The sequence below is a fragment of the Pleurodeles waltl genome, unplaced genomic scaffold (genome assembly GCF_031143425.1).
Source record: "Pleurodeles waltl isolate 20211129_DDA unplaced genomic scaffold, aPleWal1.hap1.20221129 scaffold_54, whole genome shotgun sequence".
In the NCBI taxonomy this organism is placed as follows: domain Eukaryota; kingdom Metazoa; phylum Chordata; class Amphibia; order Caudata; family Salamandridae; genus Pleurodeles; species Pleurodeles waltl.
Window position 1 is genome coordinate 3304004 of NW_027150248.1, and position 22247 is coordinate 3326250.

Sequence of the window (22247 nt, forward strand, 5' to 3'; positions counted from 1 at the left end):
CCTGATTGCCACTGATGTTGACTACATTTTTGACCCAAAACTTCAAACACAAGAATTTCTCCAATACAAACAGGAGTACCCCACACCTACTAACATCCTGCCACGTGACAGATACCAAACTGTCATTTACACTGATGGTTCAGCACAACCAGCTGTAGGTACAAAATATCAATAGTCAGCCGCTTACGCAGCTGTGAGCGGAGTGAGGAAGGATGGTGTATTTCACCCTCGAAATACCTACACACAGACCCTGTGGGACTGCACAGCACAGCTGGCTGAGCTTAAAGCTCTTATCTTGGCACTGGAAAATACTGATCCAGAGCAGCTCACATTGATTGTGTGTGATTCAGACTAGTGTGTTCAGTCCTACAATGATTATGTCAATCATTGGCAGTTGAACGGGTTCAGAGACTCAAAGGAGAACACCATAAATCCCAGAACCCTGTGGAGAAGGGTGGCTGATCTTAAGGATAAGCTACCAGATGCTCATGTATGTACATAGACTGGCCCATCAACGTGTAGGAGTGCACATTGTAGGAAATACTTTGGCTGATGAAGCTGCCAAATCTGCAGTAGCTATGACTTCTGTTGCTGAAGTGACAATTTCCCATACAAGATTGGATAATGCAATTCAGGTTGCCACAGAAGCTTCAGGTGAGGGCAAGATTCTTCCAAAAGCATACCTTGCCAAATATTCCTACCATATCAGGGCACAGAATATTGCCTTTGCGACAACTACTGGGGCAGGAGATCGAGTGATACCCAACCAGGACCATAGATCAAATCTCATCAAAGCAACACATGAGGGTGTGGCATCTGCTCATGCTGGTGTAGTGGCCACAATATCACTTTTACAAAAACACTTCTGGTAGCCGGGTCTATTCAAACAGACCAAGCAATATGTCCTTTGTTGTAACATTTGCCAGCAAAGAAAGAGCTCCAATATCAAAGACCCACCGCAAACATCCCTCTTAGTGTTTAATAGACCTCTACAATGTGTGTACCTGGACCATTGTGGTCCCTTACAGCCTGATGCTGCATACAAATACATCCTAGTCGCTGCTGATTCTTGTTCTAGATTCCTTGGGTATGGCCACAGCAGTCGGCTGACGATCGATCTGTTATGAAAGACTTGCTGGTCTTTATCGGTACATATGCGGTCGCAGTATTCCACTCAGACCACAGCCCTGCTTTTGCCTCTAGGGCATTCATGGATACCATGAGGATGGTGAATGTTGAACTCCATCCTTCCCGGGCCCCTCTTACTAAACCACAGGATATACCTCCTCAAAGAATAACCAACACTTCTGATTATACCAGCAAGTACAACAACGCTACAAATACCTCCTTGAGCATGGGAAGGGTGGAGAATGAGTTTGTGTTAATTCGTGTTACGACTTCGCCCACAAGAACTGCCTAAGATGTGGCTGCTTATTACTCCATTGCAACACAAATTGCACACAATTTTTTTTTTTTAAATATATTTTTATTAACAAATCGCTGTCTTACCAGTGCAAATCACATTATGGCATACTCGTGCTCCCATCCTGTTCGTAGTCAACAATGTTAATAGCACATTGAGCTGTTACATATTCTGGGATTTCCATCACATTGTTCATTATGTCTATAATTCAAAATTAAGCTGTCTCAGTACTAAGTACGTTAACGCTTCTTGGCTGTACATTCCTAACATGTGAACTCTGTAATACCATTTTGTTTCTATGACTACATAACAGTCTTAACTAATGCTAAACAGTATTTAAACGTGATGGCGCTGTATTGAGCAGGTAATTACAGTTGCTGGGGTGAGCCTCTTTTCGGCTCCTCCGGGGTGTGGGATGGTACTATTCTCTCTCTCCCCCCACTCCTTGGTGGGTAGGTGGCCGTCTATATCCAACCTGTCTATGCCCCAATACACTCAGTTTGGTCCCATTGCTACCTCCGTACCCGCATCTCACATGGACTCGCAATCCCTCCCATGAGCCCCACCCTGGCAGGTGTAATTTCGTCCCTTCCTTCCTTCCGTCCTCCTAGACTCCTACACCTGTTGGCTCCTCCGTGGGTGTTCCCACCCCCCTCGCTATGCAGTCCCATCTCGTCACTATGTCTTCCCATGCTGGGGCAATGGGGGTTTGACGGAGGCGCTTTTCAGGACCTGTAGTTCCGCTCTAGTCCATTTCGCCACGTGTTGTCTCCTCTCTGTCAGTGGAGGACGTCCGGGGGATTTCCAACCCTTCGTGATCAATCTCCTATAGAGGACCAGAGCGAGGTCCAGGATGCGACTCCTTACCTTCCCTTGTGGGAATCCCATCTTAAGACCCAGTAAGCATATAGTGGGGGCCGGAGTCAGATCCACCTCGAATAATCTCATCAGGTCAGCTAGTACCGTCACCCAGCCTAGCTGGAGTTCTGGGCAGCTCCATACCATGTGGTCGAAGTCAGCGTCCACGTCCTCACATCTGGGGCATGTCTTGGGGTTCCGCCATGTATTAGCGACAGTCGGTGCGGGGTAAGGTACGTCCTGTGAAGATAATTGTATTGAATGTATCGCAGTCGTGTGTTGCGGGAGACCACCCGGGGATAAGCCAATGCCCTACTCCATTTCGTGCCTGACAACTCCCTACCCACCATCCTTTCCCATCTCTCGCTCAGGGGCTGCAGTGGGTCCAATGCATCCTCAATCTGGACCCGGTATAGTTTAGTAATTAAGTGGGTCTCCTCTCCAGATGTCAACAGGAGATGTAACACCCTGTGGGTAGTGGGCTCTGCATTAATCATTTCCCAACAACACAAACTGACATCATCGTCTGCTACGAACCTTCACATGAACTGAATCCACCCAGCAGCAGTGCACCGGCTCCTGTGTGTTTTCACAGACTGCCTCTGGTTACTTCATTGACCAAGATGACTTTTTTCCAACTTCATCTACATCTGTAACTGAAACTGTTTCTAAGACACATATGTGGTCATTATGAACCTGGCGGGAAACCCCGCCTCTCCGACGGTCGCAGTAACTACCTTCAACAGGCTGGAGGTCCGGACCGCCATATAATGAAACACATGAGAAGCAGCCAGCGGCCCAGCCACTCACCGCCATAATGGGAGAGCCGCAGCTGGGCAGAATGGCCCTTCCCGCCTACCGTAAAATGAAACATCACACCGCCACTAGTTCCGGGGCGGGAACCACTGCCACGCAAAGCTTGGCAGAAATGACCCATATAAAGGGAAATACTCACCAGAGGCACACAGACCACGCTGATTCTGACATGGAGTGCTGTGAGAAATTGGGTTTTTGGTTGGCAGTCAGGTTACCCCCTGTCCAAGCAAGAACCCTCACTCTAGTCAGGGTAAGTCACATACAATCAGAATTATCCTGTGCCCACCCTCTGGTAGCTTGGCACTGAGCAGTCATGCTTAACGTAGAAGGCAATGTGTAAAGCATTTGTGCAATAAATCATACAATAACACAATATAGCACCACAAAAATACACCACACAGTGTTTAGAAAAATATATAATATTTATCTGGGTATTTGCAGGTCAAAACGATAAAAGATGCAATATGAGATTGTCGAGATATTACTGAAAAGTAATATGAAGTGTTTTAAGTCTTTAAAAAGTAAACAAAGTCTCTTTCAAGCACAAAGTACCTGGTTTGGAGTGGAAAATCTCTGCAGAGGGCCGCAGAGGAGGAGATGCGTGGAAAAATGGTGTGTGCGTCGGTTTCGCCCCTTCACACACTGACTTGCATCGTTATTTTTCACTCAGGGAAGACGTGCGTCATTTTCCGGCGTGCGGACCGGTCTCCTCTGTGGTTCGAGGGATTCCCAGGTGTCCCGGGGTCTGTGCGTGGATTCCTGGGCTTGCTGTCCGGCTGCGCGTTGTTCCGGTGGGCTGTGCGTGGAATATTCTCCCTCACGGCAGGCCTTGCGTCGATCTTTTCCTAGCGGCGTCTTCCGGATCGGCATGCAGTGAAATTTTTCGTCGCACAAGGAGTCCAGTTGAAAGAAAGAAGTCTTTTTGGTCCTGAGACATCAGGGAACAGGACGCAAGCTCTATCCAAGCCCTTGGAGAGCACTTTTGCAGCAAGACAAGAGTTCAGCAAGGCAGCAGGCCAACAGCAAGGCAGCAGTCCTTTGTAGAAAGCAGTCAGGTGAGTCCTTTAAGCAGCCAGGCAGTTCTTCTTGGCAGGATGCAGGTTCTGGTTCAGGTTTCTTCTCAAGCAAGTGTCTGAGGTGGTAGGGCAAAGGCCCTGTTTTATACTAAAATGTGCCTTTGAAGTGGGGGAGACTTCAAAGAGGGGCCTGGAAGTGCACCAGGTCCCCTTTCAGTTCAATCCTGTCTGCCAGGATCCCAGTAGGGGGTGTGGCAGTCCTTTGTGTGAGGGCAGGCCCTCCACCCTCCCAGCCCAGGAAGACCCATTCAAAATGCAGATGTATGCAAGTGAGGCTGAGTACCCTGTGTTTGGGGTGTGTCTGAGTGAATGTACCAGGAGCTGCCAACTAAACCTAGCTAGACGTGGATTGTAAGGCACAGAAAGATTTAAGTGCAGAGAAATGCTCACTTTCTAAAAGTGGCATTCCTAAAATAGTAATATTAATTCCAACTTCACCAGTCAGCAGGAGTTTGTATTACTATTCTTGCCATACTAAATATGACCTTCCTACTCCTTTCAGATCAGCAGCTACCACTTCAACAATGTATGAGGGCAGCCCCAATGTTAGCCTATGAAGGGAGCATGCCTCACAGTAGTGTAAAAACAAATTTAGGAGTTTTACACTACCAGGACATATAAACTACATAGGTACATGTCCTGCCTTTTACCCACACAGCACCCTGCTCTAGGGGTTACCTAGGGCACAAATCAGGGGTGACATATGTAGAAAAAGGGGAGTTTTAGGCCTGGCAAGTACTTTTAAATGCCAAGTCGAAGTGGCAGTGAAACTGCACACACAGGCCTTGCAATGGCAGGCCTGAGACAAGGTTAAGGGGCTACTGAGGTGGGTGGCACAACCAGTGCTGCAGGCCCACTAGTAGCATTTAATCTACCTGCCCTAGGCAGATGTAGTGCACTCTACCAGGGACTTACAAGTAAATTAAATAGTAAATCATGGATAAACCAATCAATAGTACCATTTACACAGAGAGCATATGCACTTTAGCACTGGTTAGCAGTGGTAAAGTGCCCAGAGTTCAAAAGCCAACAACAACAGGTCAGAAAAAATAGGAGGAAGGAGGAAAAATGTTTGGGGATGACCCTGTAAAAAGTCCAGGTCCAACATGACCCCCCACCAGCCTAAAGCCAGGGGAGAACAATCACTGTCCTGATGTACTTCCCTGTTTGAGGCGATAGAACAAGGACCCAGGCCCACAACAGCAGGGGCATGTTCCAGTTCTTCGCCTTCCTGTCTCCAATTGGATGCCTCTGTCCATACTCTCAGGGTCAACTAAGCCAACCCATGGGGAACCTTTCTCCTTACCTGCGGATACCATCTGTGCAGCACATAACCTTACTTTGCTCACAGATGTATCCCAGAGGTGTGACTCTTGTCCCCTCCCCAGGGGTAACTCTGTCCACCTGGACAGCAAGCCACAGTGGCCACTGACAGCTGTCAGGGATGAGAGCCAGGCCCCAGGCCTCTCAATGCTCCCTAACCACTGTGACTGTGGAGAGTGGGGGCGGAGGCCCCAGGTGCTGGGCACCCTTTGACCACTCTCCCTTCCACCAGGTCAGGGATGACAGCCTGAACCTGGCCCTCCCCTCTGGGGCCCTGTACCCTCCCTCCTGGAGCGGCACCCCCAGAGTCCAACATGGTCAGGGTACCTATAGAAGCAGCCCTGCAGCATTCTTTCACCAGTACAGGGCTGTTAACCTGCCACTGGTCCTCCAACCTGGGGTCTGTACCTTCAGGTTGGACTAGGTCCGGGGTGAGGCTTCCCTCCCCCTGCCCTCCCTTATGGGGTCACCCCCCCCACAATGGACACACCGCCCCCAAGGGCCACACAAGAGTCTGGCTGGCGCAGGTCTCCTGACCTCTGCCCATCTGGCAGAGTCTGGATCTCCCCCAAACCAGAAACGGTTTCACCTGGGTCATTCCTGGGGGCTCTGCTCTCAGAGCTGACCCCTGACTTCCCAGGACCTCCACTGGGGTCCGCAGCCCCCTCTCAACCCTCTGTCTGGACTTCTACACCCCCTCTCTAGGAGTGGTACTGCCAGACACCAGAACTGGTGGGATGCTATCTACAGTCACCCCCCAAGTTCTTCTTACACTGCGGGGTCTCCCTCAACAGGTGGCCCTATGGTATAGGCTAGGCTTCCCTCCTGGCGTTCCCTCATGGAACCCTCTAGGACCTGGGACACTAAAATCCTCTCCCACCTCACTTAGTTGGGAAACACCTGACCACTCCCTTCAGGAGCACCCTCAAATGCCTCTTCAGACTTTCTGGTACTCACCCAAAAGTCTTCCTCCATTGTAAGCTCCCTGGGGTCAGAGAACTCACACTCCACCTGGTGTTGGCGTAGCTCTGTAAAATAAGGACCAGGCATATGCTCTCCAGCAATTACATCACTCTGCCCCTCACGTGTATTAACCAAAGTACCCTTCACCCAATCATCCAGTGACTCAGCCTTGAAAAAGCACTCTACATCACCCTTCTGAGACTGGTGAGACAGTATCTGACTGTCCCTGACACTCAACCCATATTCTTATGGGATATCTCCACACTCTAAATCCAGGACGTCCACCGGGGGAACCCTTTTCCCTGTCACTCTCTTCTAGAGCCAGTAAAGTGTCCCTCCCCCCAGTAGGAATATGACTCCCTGTGCCAGTTCCCTAATCCTCCTCAGGGACAATGTGCATAACGGGAACTACCTCATACTCCTGAACCGCCTGGTGTGTGTTAACTCCCTTCTTCAAATCGGGCACCACATCTCTGGGCCTGTGCACTTCTTCAGCAGCACTGGATGCAAGATTTTTGCTGCCACCATCTGAACTGGACTCAGCCCTTCTGGCTTCCAGTTTCAGCTCTTCACAGCTCAGCTCCTGAGCTGCAATCCTTTCTTTTCCCGGGCTAAGTCTCTTGCTGCTTCAGCCCTCTCAATAAACTCATCTAGATACTCCCTCCACCGCTCTGCAGCTAGGAGCCATTCATCTCTCACTGGTTCTCTTTCCTCATCTGAGTAGTCCTCCTCCTCATCTGAGCAGTCCTCTTCCTCATCTGAGAAGTCCTCCTTCTCATAATCATTCTCAGGGCTATGATTCTTTTGGTTCTTTGCTGCCTGTTCCTCTGCCCATTGTGCTTCCCCCCAATGCACACACCTGTGTACACCACTCCCCCACAGTGAAACGCAGCACAACCGGACAATACTGCACCAACATGTCTGCTGGGCACTAAAATTTATTAACAAAATAAGAAACCAATGTCCAAACAAGGCCATAGGCCAGTCCATAATAAAGGTCCAGAATGGCAAATATAGCCCACACTTGACTCGTAGAAGTGTTCTTTCAACACCTGCAAAGTTATTTCCAGTTTCTCCAAAGGGCTGATCTCACCACCATCAAATCAGGATTCTATGCTTTTGCAAATATCCCCCATGTGATAGGTGCCATTGATGATACTCACATAGCCCTTATACCCCCAATAGCCAATGAACAGGTGTTTAGAAACCGTAAAACTTTTCACTCCATTATTGTCCAATTGGTGTGTCTTGCTGATCAGTAATTTTCTCATGTTAATGTAAGGCTCCCAGGATCAGTCCATGATTCCTATGACCTGAGAAACAGCAGTGTGACAGACATGACAGGCCAACTACAGGGGAAAAGAGCTTGGCTCATAGGTGAGTGTGTATGAGACTGTATTAGTTACATACCTGACAGTCAGGCTGTATGCAAGTTACAAATGTGTGTTCTGAACCCTCTTTCATCCACCTTTCCAGGGGATTCTGACTACCCAAACGTGCATTGGCTCCTTACACCTTTGAGGAATGCCAGGACAGATGCAGAAATCCGTTATAATGAGGCACATGATCGCACTAGGAGGGTGATAGAGCGGACCATAGGACTCATGAAGGCAAGATTTTGTTGCCTGCATCTCTCTGGAGGATCCCTGTACTATGTCCCTGACAAGGTGTGTCAGATAGTAGTGGCCTGCTGTATGCTGCACAACTTGGCTGTGAGGAAAGCTATACTCCTCCTGAAAGAGCAGGATGCTGCCCATCCACCCCTACCACCTCAGAGGATGGATGAGAGTGAAGAAGAAGAAGAGGGGGAAGACATCAAATCCAGAATCCAGCTAATCCGGCTACACTTCCAGTGACTCTCAGGTACATTTTCTGTTGTGCAAATGGGTTTTCTGGGTTGGATCAGGTGACTGATGTACTAGGTACCAACACAGTGCTTTGTGTCCTTTGGTATGTGTCACTGAGGTGTTTTTGAGGAACCACCCGTGGGGAACATTACTGTATTGCAGTGTGTGTAATATTAGTGAGGACACCTCATAGTTACCTGTTTGCGGTGTTGATACTGGTTTGAATCAACATCCCTCTGACAGGGTACTTGTTTGGAGCAGGTCTGCATGCTTCATTATGAGGCATCAGTATTGCTGGGACAGGGGCACACAATTTTTCTGGCATGCTGCCATTTGTCTGCACTCTGGTGATGGGTGCTGAAAGCACTTATCAACTGCAAATCTACATCACTGTGTGAGAGAAGCTGTGCTAGGTCACATGTAGACAATATTAATGAGGACCTAAGTGACACTTGTGCATTCTCCCCTATGTTGTCATTGGTGAATTGTGTGTGTCTGTACATAAGAAATGGAAATTTAGCAGTTTTGTGTTTGAACACTGCAGTACTGATTTGTAACATTGTCCTTGCTGAAAGATGCTGCTGTGGTGCCCCTTACCAGTGATGTGCCAACTCTGTGAACGGAGAAACAGATGCGTGGTACAGCTATGGAATTTGCAGTGTTACATACTTCATACACCACAGTCTGTTACACCCCCTCCTGCAAACTCTGACCCTGCATCCTTGCAGGCAGGTTGCTTCTTCCTCACCATTGCTCCGGTAAGTGCTGCCATTTGTTTTGGGCTTGTTTGGGCTTGTCTGAGCTTGTTTGGGCTTCTTGGCGTCTCCTTTCCCAGAAGGTTTGTGCCGCTGCTTCCCCGTGGCCCCGCCCCCCCTCCCTCCTCCTTGGAGCTCTTCCCGCTCCGACTCATGTTGCCCTCGCACTCCCATTGGAGGTTTCCCTCCGTCCTTCCAGCTGCCACTCCCTCCCACCTTCCGTGTTATGCCGGCCGCAGCGTGGATGCACTGCTGGTGCGCCAAAGGCACACCAAAGGCACGCCTGTCTGCGCCAAAGGCCAAGACCGCGCCCATCACCAGACCCTCTGGCCAACACGCCTCCCGCGCTACCGAACACCTTTACACTGCCAACGAACTCCACGCCCTTAATCTAGGACGCTCCTCCATCTGGTTCCAGTCCACACCGACGCGCACCAAAGGACCCTTCTCCTGCAAAGCCTACAATTTTACCTGCAACCGAACCTCCAAACTCCATATCAAAAACAGACAACCGCCTAAGATGCATCCTACTTAACACCCACTCCGTCCACAAACATGCAATTGAACTCTGGGACCTCCTGACCACATACTCGCCCGATGTCGCATTCCTCACCGAAACCTGGATGAATTCGGCCTCGGAACCAGACGTAGCCATAGCCATACCAGAAAACTACAAGATCACCAGAGGAGACCGAATCAACAGACCAGGAGGAGGAATCGCCATAGTCCACAAAAACACCATAAGAGTCTCCGCCAACTCCCATGACACCATCAACTCCGCCAAGCACCTCCACTTCAAAATCCACATCAACAGCAACAACACACTCAGAGGAACACTGGGCTACAGACCCCCTGGACCCAGACCGCAGTTCTGCGACGACATCGCTGACGCCATCAGCTCCTAAGCCCTCGCCTCAACAGACTACATCCTCCTCTGTGACCTAAACTACGACCTAGAAAATAACCTAGTAAATAACAACGATATCAACACCACCAACCTAATCAACAACCTCGCCAACTTCAGCCTCAAGCAACTCGTCACTTTACCCACCCCCACCGCAGGCCACACACTCGACCCCATCTTCTCAGCCAGCAACCACGTCTCTTTCAGCCACACCATGGTACTCAGCTGGACAGACCACCGCTGCATCCACTTCTCCTACCAGAAACCAGTCACTCACCACCACCGCACACAACCCCCCCAGTGCAACTGGAGCAAAATATCAACGGATCAACTGATCTCCACTCTCACCCGGGTCCCACCCCCTGGACCCCGGACCCCAAAACAGCCACCACCAACCTGCATCGCTGGATAGAAGATTGCGCCAACACCCTTGCACCGCTGAAAAACCCCCCAAACACCTCCGACAGAATCAAGGCCAGCTGGAACTACAGGAATCCAAACGGCTATGTCGCAGAATGGAAAAAACCTGGCACCTTGACCCTACCAACTCCAAGCACATCGCTTTCAAGGATGCCCTACGCAAACATCACCAACTGATCCGCACCACTAAAAGGACCTGCTTCAAAAACCGCATCAACGCCAACGCTCACAACAGTAAAGAGCTCTTCGGCTTCATCAATGAGCTCTCTACCCCCAGGACCTGCTGAAATGAACCCCTGCCGTCACAGGAGTTCTGCAACTCACTAGCAACCCACTTCCATCGAAAGATAGAAGAAATCCACAATAGCTTCAAACCCCAGACCCACCAGCTGACTACAAACACCCAGGAACCCATCGCTCCAAGGAACACCCACCTCCTCCACACCTGGACCTCCGTCAACATAGAGGACACCGCCACCACAATGGCTTCCATCCACTCCGGATCACCATCGGACCCCTGCCCACACCATTTCTTCAATAAGGCAAACATCCTCATCGCCCCCCACCTCTGCAAAACCATCAACAGCTCCTTCGAGTCAGCCACCTTCCCAGAAAGATGGAAGCACCCAGAAATCAACGCCCTGCTGAAGAAACCAAAGGCAGACCTAGACGACCCCAAGACTACCGGCCGATCTCCCTCCTCCCCTTCCCAGCCAAGGTCATCGAAAAAATCGTAAACAGCCAGCTATCCCGGTTCCTGGAAGACAGCAAGGTACTCAACACCTCCCAATCCAGATTCCGCAGAAACCACAGCACCAAGACTGCACTCATTGCTGCCACAGACGACATTAGGACCATGCTCGACGAAGGAGAAACATCAGCACACCTCTCCGCAGCTTTCAACACGGTATGTCATCACACTCTCCGCACATGCCTCCAAAACGCTGGAATCCGCGACAAGGCACTCGACTGGATCTCGTCATTTCTCTCAGGCAGAACCCAGGGAGTCCGCCTTCCACCGTTCCTGTCAGAAGCCTCCAGAATCATCTGTGGCATTCCCCAAGGATCTTCGCTCTTCAACATTTACATTGCCCCTCTCGCCAACATCGCACGAACCCACCACATCAACATAGTTTCCTACGCAGACGACACTCAGCTCATCCTCTTCCCCATGAAAGACCCTACAACTGCAAAGAACAACCTCCACAACGGGCTTCACGCCATCGCCAGCTGGATGGAATCAAGCCAGAAATCCTCCTCTTTGGCACCAACTCCTCAACTTGGAATGACTCCTGGTGGCCCACCTCCCTAGGAACCGCGCCCCTCACCCACCACCCACGCACGCAACCTAGGCTTCGTCTTGGACTCCACACTCAGCATGACTCAGCATGTCAATGCCATCTCCTCTTCCTGCTACAACACTCTCCGCATGCTCTGCAAAATCTTCAAGTCGATTCCTGTCGAAACCAGGAAAACTGTCACCCACGCCCTGGTCAGCAGCCGATTGGACTACGGAAACGCCCTATATGCAGGAATAACAACCAAACTCCTAACAAAGCTGCAAAGAATCCAGAACGCATCCGCCCACCTCATTATGGACTTCCCACGCCGCGACCACATTCCCACCACCTGAGAGACCTTCACTGGCTACCAGTATCAAAGAGGATCACCATCAAACTCCTCATTCACGCACACAAGGCCCTCCACGACACAGGCCCAGCCTACCTCAATGACAGTCTCACCTTCCATACCCCACCGCAATCTTCGCTCCGCCAGCCTCGCCCTTGCCTCCATCCCCAGCATCCGCCGCACCACCGCTGGAGGAAGATTATTCTCCCACCTAGCTGCCAAGACCTGGAACTCCCTACCGCTCCACCTTCACCAGACCCAAGACCTCTTGACATTCAGGAAATGCCTCAAGACATGGCTCTACGACCAGTACCTCGCCCCACCAGCGCCTTGAGACCCTAACGGGTGATTAGTGCGCTCTATAAATCCTTGATTGATTGATTGATTGAATAAATGTGGCTTTATGATAGAAACCTGCTCATACATACACATTTACATTTGATTACTTATAATAAAATAAGGACAGATATTTGGTGTGTGCAAGTATTTTTATTGGAAAATAAAATATACATAAGTGATTGGACAGTGGAAGGGGGTGGGCACATGGTGAACGATATACTCCGGTACAGTTCCATAGCTGTTGGTAGCACAGGGGCAGAGTGCATGGGGACAGTGGAAGGTGGTGATATGGTAGTGGAATGTCAACAAGGTAGCTCAGTGGCACACAAGGGAGACAGTTCAGGGCAGAGTTACTTCCTGGAGGTGGGCTTGGTCTTGACTGGTGTTTCACTGGGATGTCTGGGTCTCAGGCGAGGGGGAACCTGGGCTGCAGGGGAAGGGGTGCTTGTGTCCTGTGAGTCCTCTGGAAGTTCCACCAGCCCACTAGCTGCTGCAGATGTAGATGTCGGGCTGTGTCCTGACTAGTGGAAGGGGCCTGCAGGTGGGTGAAGGACTCAGGCTGGATGTTGGGCTGGCGCTGCAGCACCCCTGCAATGGAGGCCATGGTAGCATTGAGCTGTTTGCATTGCTCCATGGCCCCATTGTGGCGGGCTACCTGCAGCCTCTGATTCTCCTCCAACGTGGCCAGGATCTGGCCCATCCTGTCCTGGGAATGGTGGTATGCTCCCAGGACCTCAGCAATGGCCTCCTGGGCAGCCGCATCCCTCCTTGGGCCACCCCACTGGGCCACTGATACCCTCCCAGTGGCCCTAGCCCCCTGTTCCTGTGTCCCCAGCACAGGTCTGTCAGTCCCACTTGCACTGGGCCCTTCATCATCCTGCCTAGTGGTGGGTGGAGTCTCGGCCCCTGTACAGGTGGGCAGACAGTCCATGGCCTGAAGACACTGATGGGGGGGGCGTTGGGCAAGAGCTGATGGTGGTGGCTGAGTGATAGGGGTTTCAGTGGTGTCCTGGGTGGGGCTTCTGGAGGGTGACTGACCAGGGCTGTGGAATGGGCTAGGGATTTCCTCTGTGTCCAGACATCCCTCTGCACTCTGGGGCCTTGCTCTTCAGGTGGAGGATTGGCACTTCTTGACATCTCCATCCGGGTGGCATGGCTGGTGGTGCCTGTGTGTGAGAGAATAGAGATGTGGGTGTCCTACACTTTCTTATGCATAATGGTGTGTGTGTTTGTGTAGTGGCAGTGCTGTATGGTATATGGCATTGGCAGTTCTATCCCTTGCTCTCATATCAATCACAATATTTAATCACAACACTTATAGAGCGCAATATGTACCCATTAGGGTTTCAAGGTGCTGAGGGAGGGGGGGGGGGGGGGTGCTGCTATTGGTCGAAGAGCCAGGTCTTCAGGAGTCTCCTGAAGGTGAGAAGGTCCTGGGTCTGCCGCAGGGGGGTCGGGAGGGTGTTCCAGGTCTTGGCGGCAAGGTAGGAGAAGGATCTGCCGCCAGAGGTCTTGCGTTGGAAGCGGGGAACGATGGCGAGGGAGAGGTTGGCAGAGCGGAGTTGGCGGGAGGGGACATAGAAGATGAGTCTGTTGTTCAGGTAGGTGGGTCCGGCGTTGTAGAGTGCCTTGTGAGCGTGGGTGAGGAGCTTAAAGGTGATCCTCTTGTCCACAGGGAGCCATAGAGGTGTTTTGAGTAATTGTTTGGGGTTTGATTACATTTGTCTTGTATGTCTCCTGTCTACTGCTCCCTATACAGTCATTGCTATATCCCTACACCCCTATATCAGCACCGGTCACCAGTAATTGGTGGTTACATTCCTAGGTATTAGCACGCAGGGTCCCTTCGGGTTCTGTTTGATGCATTTAGTGATGGGGTGGTGGTGCATTATGGGCGCTGTAGTGCTACTGACATTACATGCAGGTGTTGGTGATTGTGCACAGGTGGCTGGATAGTGATTTGTATGGGGGTGTGGGCATGCAGGGCACATCGGTAGGAGTGTCTGGGTGTTCTGGGCTTGGGTGGCATGGTGGTAGTAAGAGGGATGGGGTGATACGTGCATTACAGGTGTGGTGACTTTTAGGGTATTGTAGTTGACTTACCCTAGTCTAGTGCTCCAGGGAGTCCAGTGAGGCCCTTTGGGTGCAGGATAGCCAAGACCCTCTCCTCCCGTTGGTGTATTCAGGGGGAGAAGGTGGTGGACCACCGCCAGTCTTGTCCACGGCGATGTTGTGTTGTAATGCCATGGAACGCACCTTCCCCGCAGGTCGTTCCATCTCTTCCTGATGCCATCCCTTGTGCGTGAATGGTTTCCCACAGCGTTGACCTTGTTGACAATTCTCTGCCATAGCTCCATCTTGTTGGCGAAGGGCATCTGCTGCACCTGTGCCCCGAAGAGCTGTGGCTTGACCCTGAGTATTTCGTCCAGCATGGTTCTTAGCTCCCCGTCAGTGAAACGGGGGTGCCATGGTGTGTGTTGAGGGTGGTGTGTTGTAGGTGAGTTGGTGATGGTGCTGTTGTATGGTTGTGTATGTGGTTGGTGATGGTGGGTGTGCAGTGTTTGAGTTTTGGTAGTGGTTTTGTGTGTGTGACTTTTGTGATGGTTAATTCAGTGTATGTGTGTTTGGGTGTCAATCTCTGTCCTGGAATTGGCGTTGCAAAGAATTGTGGGGTGTGTATGTGTGTGTTTTATAGTGGCGTGCGTGGGTGTGTGATGTGTGTGGATGTGTGTCAAGGGTGGGCTTTTCAAATTTGCCAATGTGTGCAGTTGTTGTTGGCGGGTCCCATTGCTGACCACATCGGTTTGTACCGCCAATGGTCGTTCGACATTCACTGACCACCGTGCTGATTTGTGCATCGTTATTTGGAGGGCGGACGATTTGTTTGCATGGCGGGTTGCTGGGTCCCACGTTTCCCCCCGTCGTTGGCCCTGGCAGTGAGTGGAGGTTGTCAATTATTTGGCAGTGTGTCTTTTTGGCATTATTATACGGTGGAATGCATTCTGCCGCCACTTCCTGTCTTGTGGCAGCCGCCGCCAGGTTCATAATGAGGGCCATAAGCTGTACAAATGGCTTAAAAATAACTACCTGGTCTATCCATGGGATTATCAGTGGATATTATTGACATTGCTTGCCTTTCAAGTGGTTCAGACCCTACTCATTTAGGGTAGGAATATTTAACATTTGTAGGCTACCCTGCGTCAGGGTTTGTGATAAAAATCTATTGTCCGGGCGATCTCCCCGTGCAATGTGACAGCAGGGGTGCTGAGGCGATCTACCTGCACTTCTACACAATGACTACAGAATTAGTGTTTAAGCCTGGGGAAAAAATAACAGAACAACAAATATAACACCGAATGAGAGAACTTGGATGAACTGAAAGCCATTATCAAATATGTGATCGTCTGTTCTGTGTGGCGCTACAACAGTAGAAAGGAAGGCAGAGTGAAACACACACCCTTCCTCCTTTGAGACATAGGAGGGATCTCAGCCCCCCACCCCAGCCACGTCCCGGTAGGCCCCTATATTTTAACAGCAACTATTTTACTCATCATGAATCCAAACAGGTAAAGTAAGACAACCTCAGGTGGCAACAATGATGCCAGGAGCTTGTGTTACACTCCAGAGCAAAGTCAATGTTCCTCAGCTAGCAGGAAATCAGGAGTTCTGTAGGTAATCTCTTGCAGGGGATTGCCGCTCACATTTGTTCCTGCGTGGCTCGTGCTGTCTTGTCTTCTTTGTGTTATCTCCATTTCAGGGACCATGTAGTATGAACTTAAACAAATCTTGGATGTATTGTGGCAGGACACAAATGGAGATTGAGTCATGGATGCCCCTGATATGCATGTTGTTCTGTCAGAAATGGTTTCCCCAATCTCAACTTTGTCCCTGAGTCACTGACACAGTTTTCCAGCTCCTCTGTGCACACTCTCAATTCGTCCCCTTATTGGGTCCCTTTGCTATCACCACCTCTAGATGGTCTGTTCTCATGTCAAACTTTTAAACATCATGAGACAATTCAGTATGCAACTTAAGGAAATCTTATTGCAGCAGGGCCGTCTTTATCTTAAATGTGGTCATTATTTCCTGGATATCTCCTACTGCTAAAAGTAACACTTTGGGCCGCCTATTCATCTCCAATGGCCTGTGTGGTCATTGACAGCTGTGGTCTCTGGGGATGGAGAATATATTTGATAGAAGGGCACCCCTGAGTGAGGTTTTGACATCAGGTTGGTCACAAAATAAACTCTGGGGCCACAGTTTGCAATCCACCTGCAGAAGTGGTGTACGAACCGTGGTGGAGCCGATCAAGGACCACTCAGCAGGAGCTGTGGGTTCTTGGACAGATGTAAAAGCTTCACCCCTCCTTTTTAGCTCAGGTGCAGGAGAGAGTAGATCCACCTGGGTTCACGCAGCTGCAGGCTCATGAGAAAGGGCCCTGCTGATACCTCCAGCAGCAAACATGGTCCCATGCCCTCCCTGGGGACCATGCCCTATCGCTCTGCAGCTCTGGGATCCCACATGGGCAAAGGCACCTCTCAGCCCTCTCTGCAGGCTGCAGAACCACTGGAACTGTGGTGGTGGCCATGTTATGCTCAACCTGAGATCAGAAGGGGATTCATCTTCAGGAGTCCTGTGCCAGTGCTAAAGGTTGACCAGGCCCGTTCCAATGGCTTCCCCAAGCAGAGTAACACCTCCCAAGTCCGGGCTGTAGGTCTTAAGGGCTCATGATTTGGACCTTACTGGAAACGGGTGGTAGAAGGCCCCTTGGTGAACAGAGAGGAGGAAATGGTGATGCACAGGTTCAACTGACCAACAGCGTTACGATGGGCTATTCACACTGATGGGGAAGACCCTAGACATACATTTCAGTATTCTCTATTCATAAATAAGAAAATCACCGAAGAGTTGACAAAATGTGAGTGAATGAATCAATCAAAATGTTATTTTGGAATCAATGTACATTAATGTATATTCCATGAAATTGTTACATCAATAGTGCAGAAGAATGCATCAATGACAAAAATGCATATTAACATGACTTAATCAATTAATAAACAGTAGTAAGGAAACAAAGAAGTACTGCACCAAAACAAGGCATACATCTAATGTGTAAAAATTATTATGGGTTTGATTAAATATTCACAGATAAACAGACTAACTTAAACGAATGCATATTTTAAAACACAAATAGTTAAATGAAACTTGCAGAAATATGCTTCGGCACCATCCTCCTTCCTATGGATGACATGAATTTTTAGGCTAATGACGTCAATTTATGACCTCAAACTCACATACTTAGACAATTCCTCTCTAGTTTCAGTATTTTTCATGCTTTTTGCCAATTATTATGGAACACTCGGGTCTTGTGATGTTAGGAGGAAAGTTATTACATATTTACAGCTTTTCACATTAGCTTATTTAAAATTGATGTTCTGATTTTAAGGACAACAAAACATAGGCAACAGCAGCTTGGCCGATTGCAATTCTGTTTTCCTGTTATTTGTTACCTTGGAGTCCTACAACTGGGTGTCACAGCGACTATGTGCACCCCCTTATTCTGCATATCCGCACTGAAAGATAGAGACAGATTTCTCATCAATCAACTAGTCATTTAAATCATTCAAACATGCACTCAGCCCAAGATGAAAAGACAATTCTCAGTGAATTCCCACCATGTCATGAAGACAGGTAACCATGTGATGCAGACAGGTAACCATGTGACTAGGAAGACAAAAGTGAATTACCTGTGGTGGTGACATTCCTGCTCAAATGCATTATCTGCCTGCAGAATCATCAGTTGTAGACTAAACTAGGGTGCCAATCTGTACCCAGAAACTTCAAGGTACTCACATCGCTGGTGGGGGAAAGGGTCTAGTCTGCATGGCAGCTTGAGAAGGGGGCATATGGAGAGTCTGCATCCCACACTGCCTTTGGCCAATCCAGGTCATGAGGATGACCTGGGCCCGATCTTGGCGTATCTTCCACAGAACCCAGGGAATCAAGGGAAATGTGTAGTGCAGTTGAAAGTTCCACCACAAGTGAAAGCTGTCCCCCAAGGCTCACATCAAAGAATACTGGAGGGCACAGAACAGCTGATGGCATTTTCTGAAGAAGGCAAAAAAGAGGAGTAACCCACAGGCGAAGATGTCCTGGACTACCTTCAGCAGATGTCCTGGACTACCTCCAGCAGATGTCCTGAACTACCTCCGATAATGTCACCTGATGCTGTTGGCTCTGACATTCAGACACCATGGGGTTCATTTCTGAGACCCTAGCGGCATCCTGCGCCACCGGAGCGCCATTTTTTAAAATGCTCCTGTGGTGCAGTGTGCCATCCCATCTTTATAAGGCCAAAGCCACCATGCGTGGCTTATCATGGGCTTGTAAACATGGGCCCATTTCACGCATAACACTGTGTAAAAGGGGCATTCCATGGGTTTTGCTGTGGGTATTCCAATGCAACACCCATGGAATGCTAAGGAATCTGACGCATTCAAAGATTTATAAGTTTGAGAATACGTCAGAATCCTACGCCACCTCAGAGGTGGAGTAGAAGTGATGCAACAGGGAGAAATGCCTTTATTTCTCCCGTTTTTTCCTCTTTCAATGTGTGCTGCATTTTTCAGCACGCATAGAAAGAGGAAAACACCTCTCTTGATTGTTTTTGTGCAGGAAGGTGTCCCGTTCCGCACAAAAACAATCATCCCCACAAAGCAGGCATCCTTCACCATGGTGCAAGGGTGCCTGCGTTGGTGCTAGGCAGCAGTTTGTGCACCAAACAAACATAACACTGATTCTACTCCAGATCGGATTTTTATTGTCACAGTACCAGTTTATTTATGAGAACAGCCTCTATTAGTCTAAATTGGTTTGGGATTCCCATTCCTCTTGTGTTGCATTTTCACTTTATTAATACATGAATACTTTACATATTGCCCATACGTTAAGCCTGACTGCTTAACCAGAGGGTTAAACTCAGGTTTGCTTATTGACGTTTGTGTATCACCCTGACAAGGACTGTGATTATTATTAGAATAGGGTTATCACCCCTTCAACAAATAATCCTATTTCTGTCAGGCAATTTTCATAATCCTATAAATATCCCTGCTTTTCTTCATTCTGACTAGTCTGGCCTTCTATTATCTGCTTTTTATCGTCTGGTATTTGAATGTTCCACATATTTGTAATTTTCTAATTTTCTGTAATTCCTTCGTCTCACAACTGCACTTTTTTGCTCCTGTGTGTGTCCACAGATGGGTCAGTATTATAGTTGATGTACTTAAATTATTGCCAAATTTGCTGCATCTCTCTAAATTATTTATCTGTTTGTTCAGTGATAGTGTGTGTTCGCTGATGTGTTTATAGGATTGAGAATCGAGTAAAGCTCTTCACACATTCACTACAGTTGAATGGTTTTTCCCCTGTGTGTGTTCGCTGATGATTCCTTAATGTTGATGAGTCACTAAAGCTCTTCACACATTCACTACAATGGTATGGTTTTTCCCCGGTGTGTGTTCGCTGATGTAGCTGTAGGTGTGATAACAGACTAAAGCTCTTCACACATTCACTGCACTGGTATGGTTTTTCCCCAGTGTGTGTTCGCTGATGTGTTTGTAGAGTTGAGAATCGACTAAAGCTCTGCACACATTCACTGCACTTGAATGGCTTTACTCCTGTGTGTATTCGCTGAGGATTCCTTAATGTTGATGAGTCACTAAAGCTACTTCCACATTCATTGCAATGGTATGGTTTTTCCCCGGTGTGTGTTCAGTGGTGTAGCTGTAGGTTAGATAACAGACTAAAGCTCTTTGCACATTCACTGCAATGGTATGGTCTTTCCCCTGTGTGTGCTCGATGATGTCTTTGGAGGTGTGATAGTTGACTAAAGCTCTTCACACATTCAGTGCATCTGAATGGCTTTTCCCCTGTGTGTCTTTGCCGATGCTCTTTAAGGAGTGCTAATTGACTAAAGCTTTGCACACATTTGGTGCAATAGAACAGTTTTTTTCGTGTGTGCATTCGTTGATGATTATATAGGTTTGATAATCGACTGTAGCTTTTTACACATTCAGTGCACTTGAATGGTTTTTCTCCTGTATGCGTTCGCTCATGATTCCTTAATGCAGAAGAGTCATTGAAACTACTCCCACATTCACTGCAATGGTATGGTTTTTCCCCTGTGTGTGTTCGCTGATGTCTTTGTAGATTCGATAACTGATTAAACCTCTTCGCACATTTATTGCACTTGAATGGCTTTTCCACTGTGTGTGTTTGCTGATGTGTTTGCAGATTTGATAACTGATTAAAGCTTTTTGCACATTTACTGCACTTGAATGGCTTTTCCCCTGTGTGTGTTCGCTGATGTGTTTGAAGGTTTGAAAAACTTCTAAAGCTCTTCACACATTCACTGCAATGGTATGGTTTTTCTCCTGTGTGTGTTCGCTGATGTCTTTGAAGGTGTGATAAGTGGCTAAAGCTCTTCACACATTCATTGCAATGGTATGGTTTTTCCCGTGTGTGTGTTCGATGATGTCTTAGGAGGTCTGATAAACAACTAAAGTTCTTCACACATTCACTACAATGGTAAGGTTTTTCTCCTGTGTGTGTTCGCTTATGTAGCTGTAGGTGTGGTAACCGACTAAAGCTCTTCACACATTCACTGCATCTGAATGGCTTTTCTCCTGTGTGTGTTTGCTGATGGTGCTTTACTGGTTATGACAAACTAAAGCTCTCACCGCACGTGTATGTTTCTTCTTTCTTGGTTAGTGTCTCTTGGTCGGGGAGATATTTGTCTACATCCCATGACCGTGCTTCCTGAAGGGACAACATGCCTGATAAAGCACTTGTACTAATCTCACATTTCCTGTACGGGTTGATATTTAGGACATTTGATTTCCAAATTAAAAATGAAGTGCAACAGTCATTAAATTCTTGCCACACTCAACAACGTTTGACGCTTGTGAGTAAAGATTAATCTTCCTGCTGGTCAGTACTCTGTATTTTAAACAGCAGAACCCCTCTTTCCTTCAACCCTCAGTTGTTTGGCTCCACTCCGTTGTGCTTTTCTTCGGTTCTGTGGTTTGGCCAGGAAATGTTTACAATTCACATAGAGCACAGAATGAGGGTCTGTTAGCATTTCAGGAAGAACAGCACTGTTGTAACCACACCACACCACACCACACTGACTGATCCCGTTCAAATTCAATTATACAGGAGGTGGTTTATCTGTGTTGTGGCCTTCATTTTCCAAAGTTCCTTTCTTAGTCGTGTGGCGTGGAGGTGAAAGGCTCAAACATTCACTAAATTGCCTTTGACTGCTTCCTCCAGGATCTGTCAGTTTATATTCAGGTTCCCCGGTCTCTGACAGCACTGAGGATTTCTGGAATACTGTTACACATTATTTCTGACAGCATTGTTGCAGATTTAAAGTATTATCTTCATTATTCATAATCATTTTGTGCATTCAAGGCGTTTCCTGTTTATTGCAAAGAGATTCAAAATTACTAAATGCGAACGTAATGTAATGTGAATACACAATATTTACCTGGCTGTAAAAGACATCTCATGTTTGCCATCTTTGAAACTTATCAAAGGATATTTTACCTTACACGGATATTAAACTAAAAGTTCTGTTGAATACGTCTCATTGTATTTACCTCAGAAAAGGTGATTTACCAGCATTCACAGAGTAACTTAGTGAAGGGCGGTCACACAGCACCACATGCTACAGGTACAGCTTTAGGAAGATGCACATGGACAAGGGGGTGATTTACCAGCGTTCACAGAGTAACTCAGCAAAGAAAGGGCACTTCCTGAGCACCACGTGCTACAGGTGCAGCTTTAGGAAGATGTACATGGACAAGGAGGTGATTTACCAGCGTCCACAGGGTA

The 22247-nt window shown here is 48.4% G+C and overlaps 1 pseudogene; it reads right to left on the reverse strand.

Annotated features, from left to right (window-relative positions):
- Positions 1-19631: 19631 nt before the first annotated feature.
- Positions 19632-22247, reverse strand: part of LOC138278712 (zinc finger protein 850-like) — a 195312-nt pseudogene continuing 192696 nt past the window's right edge.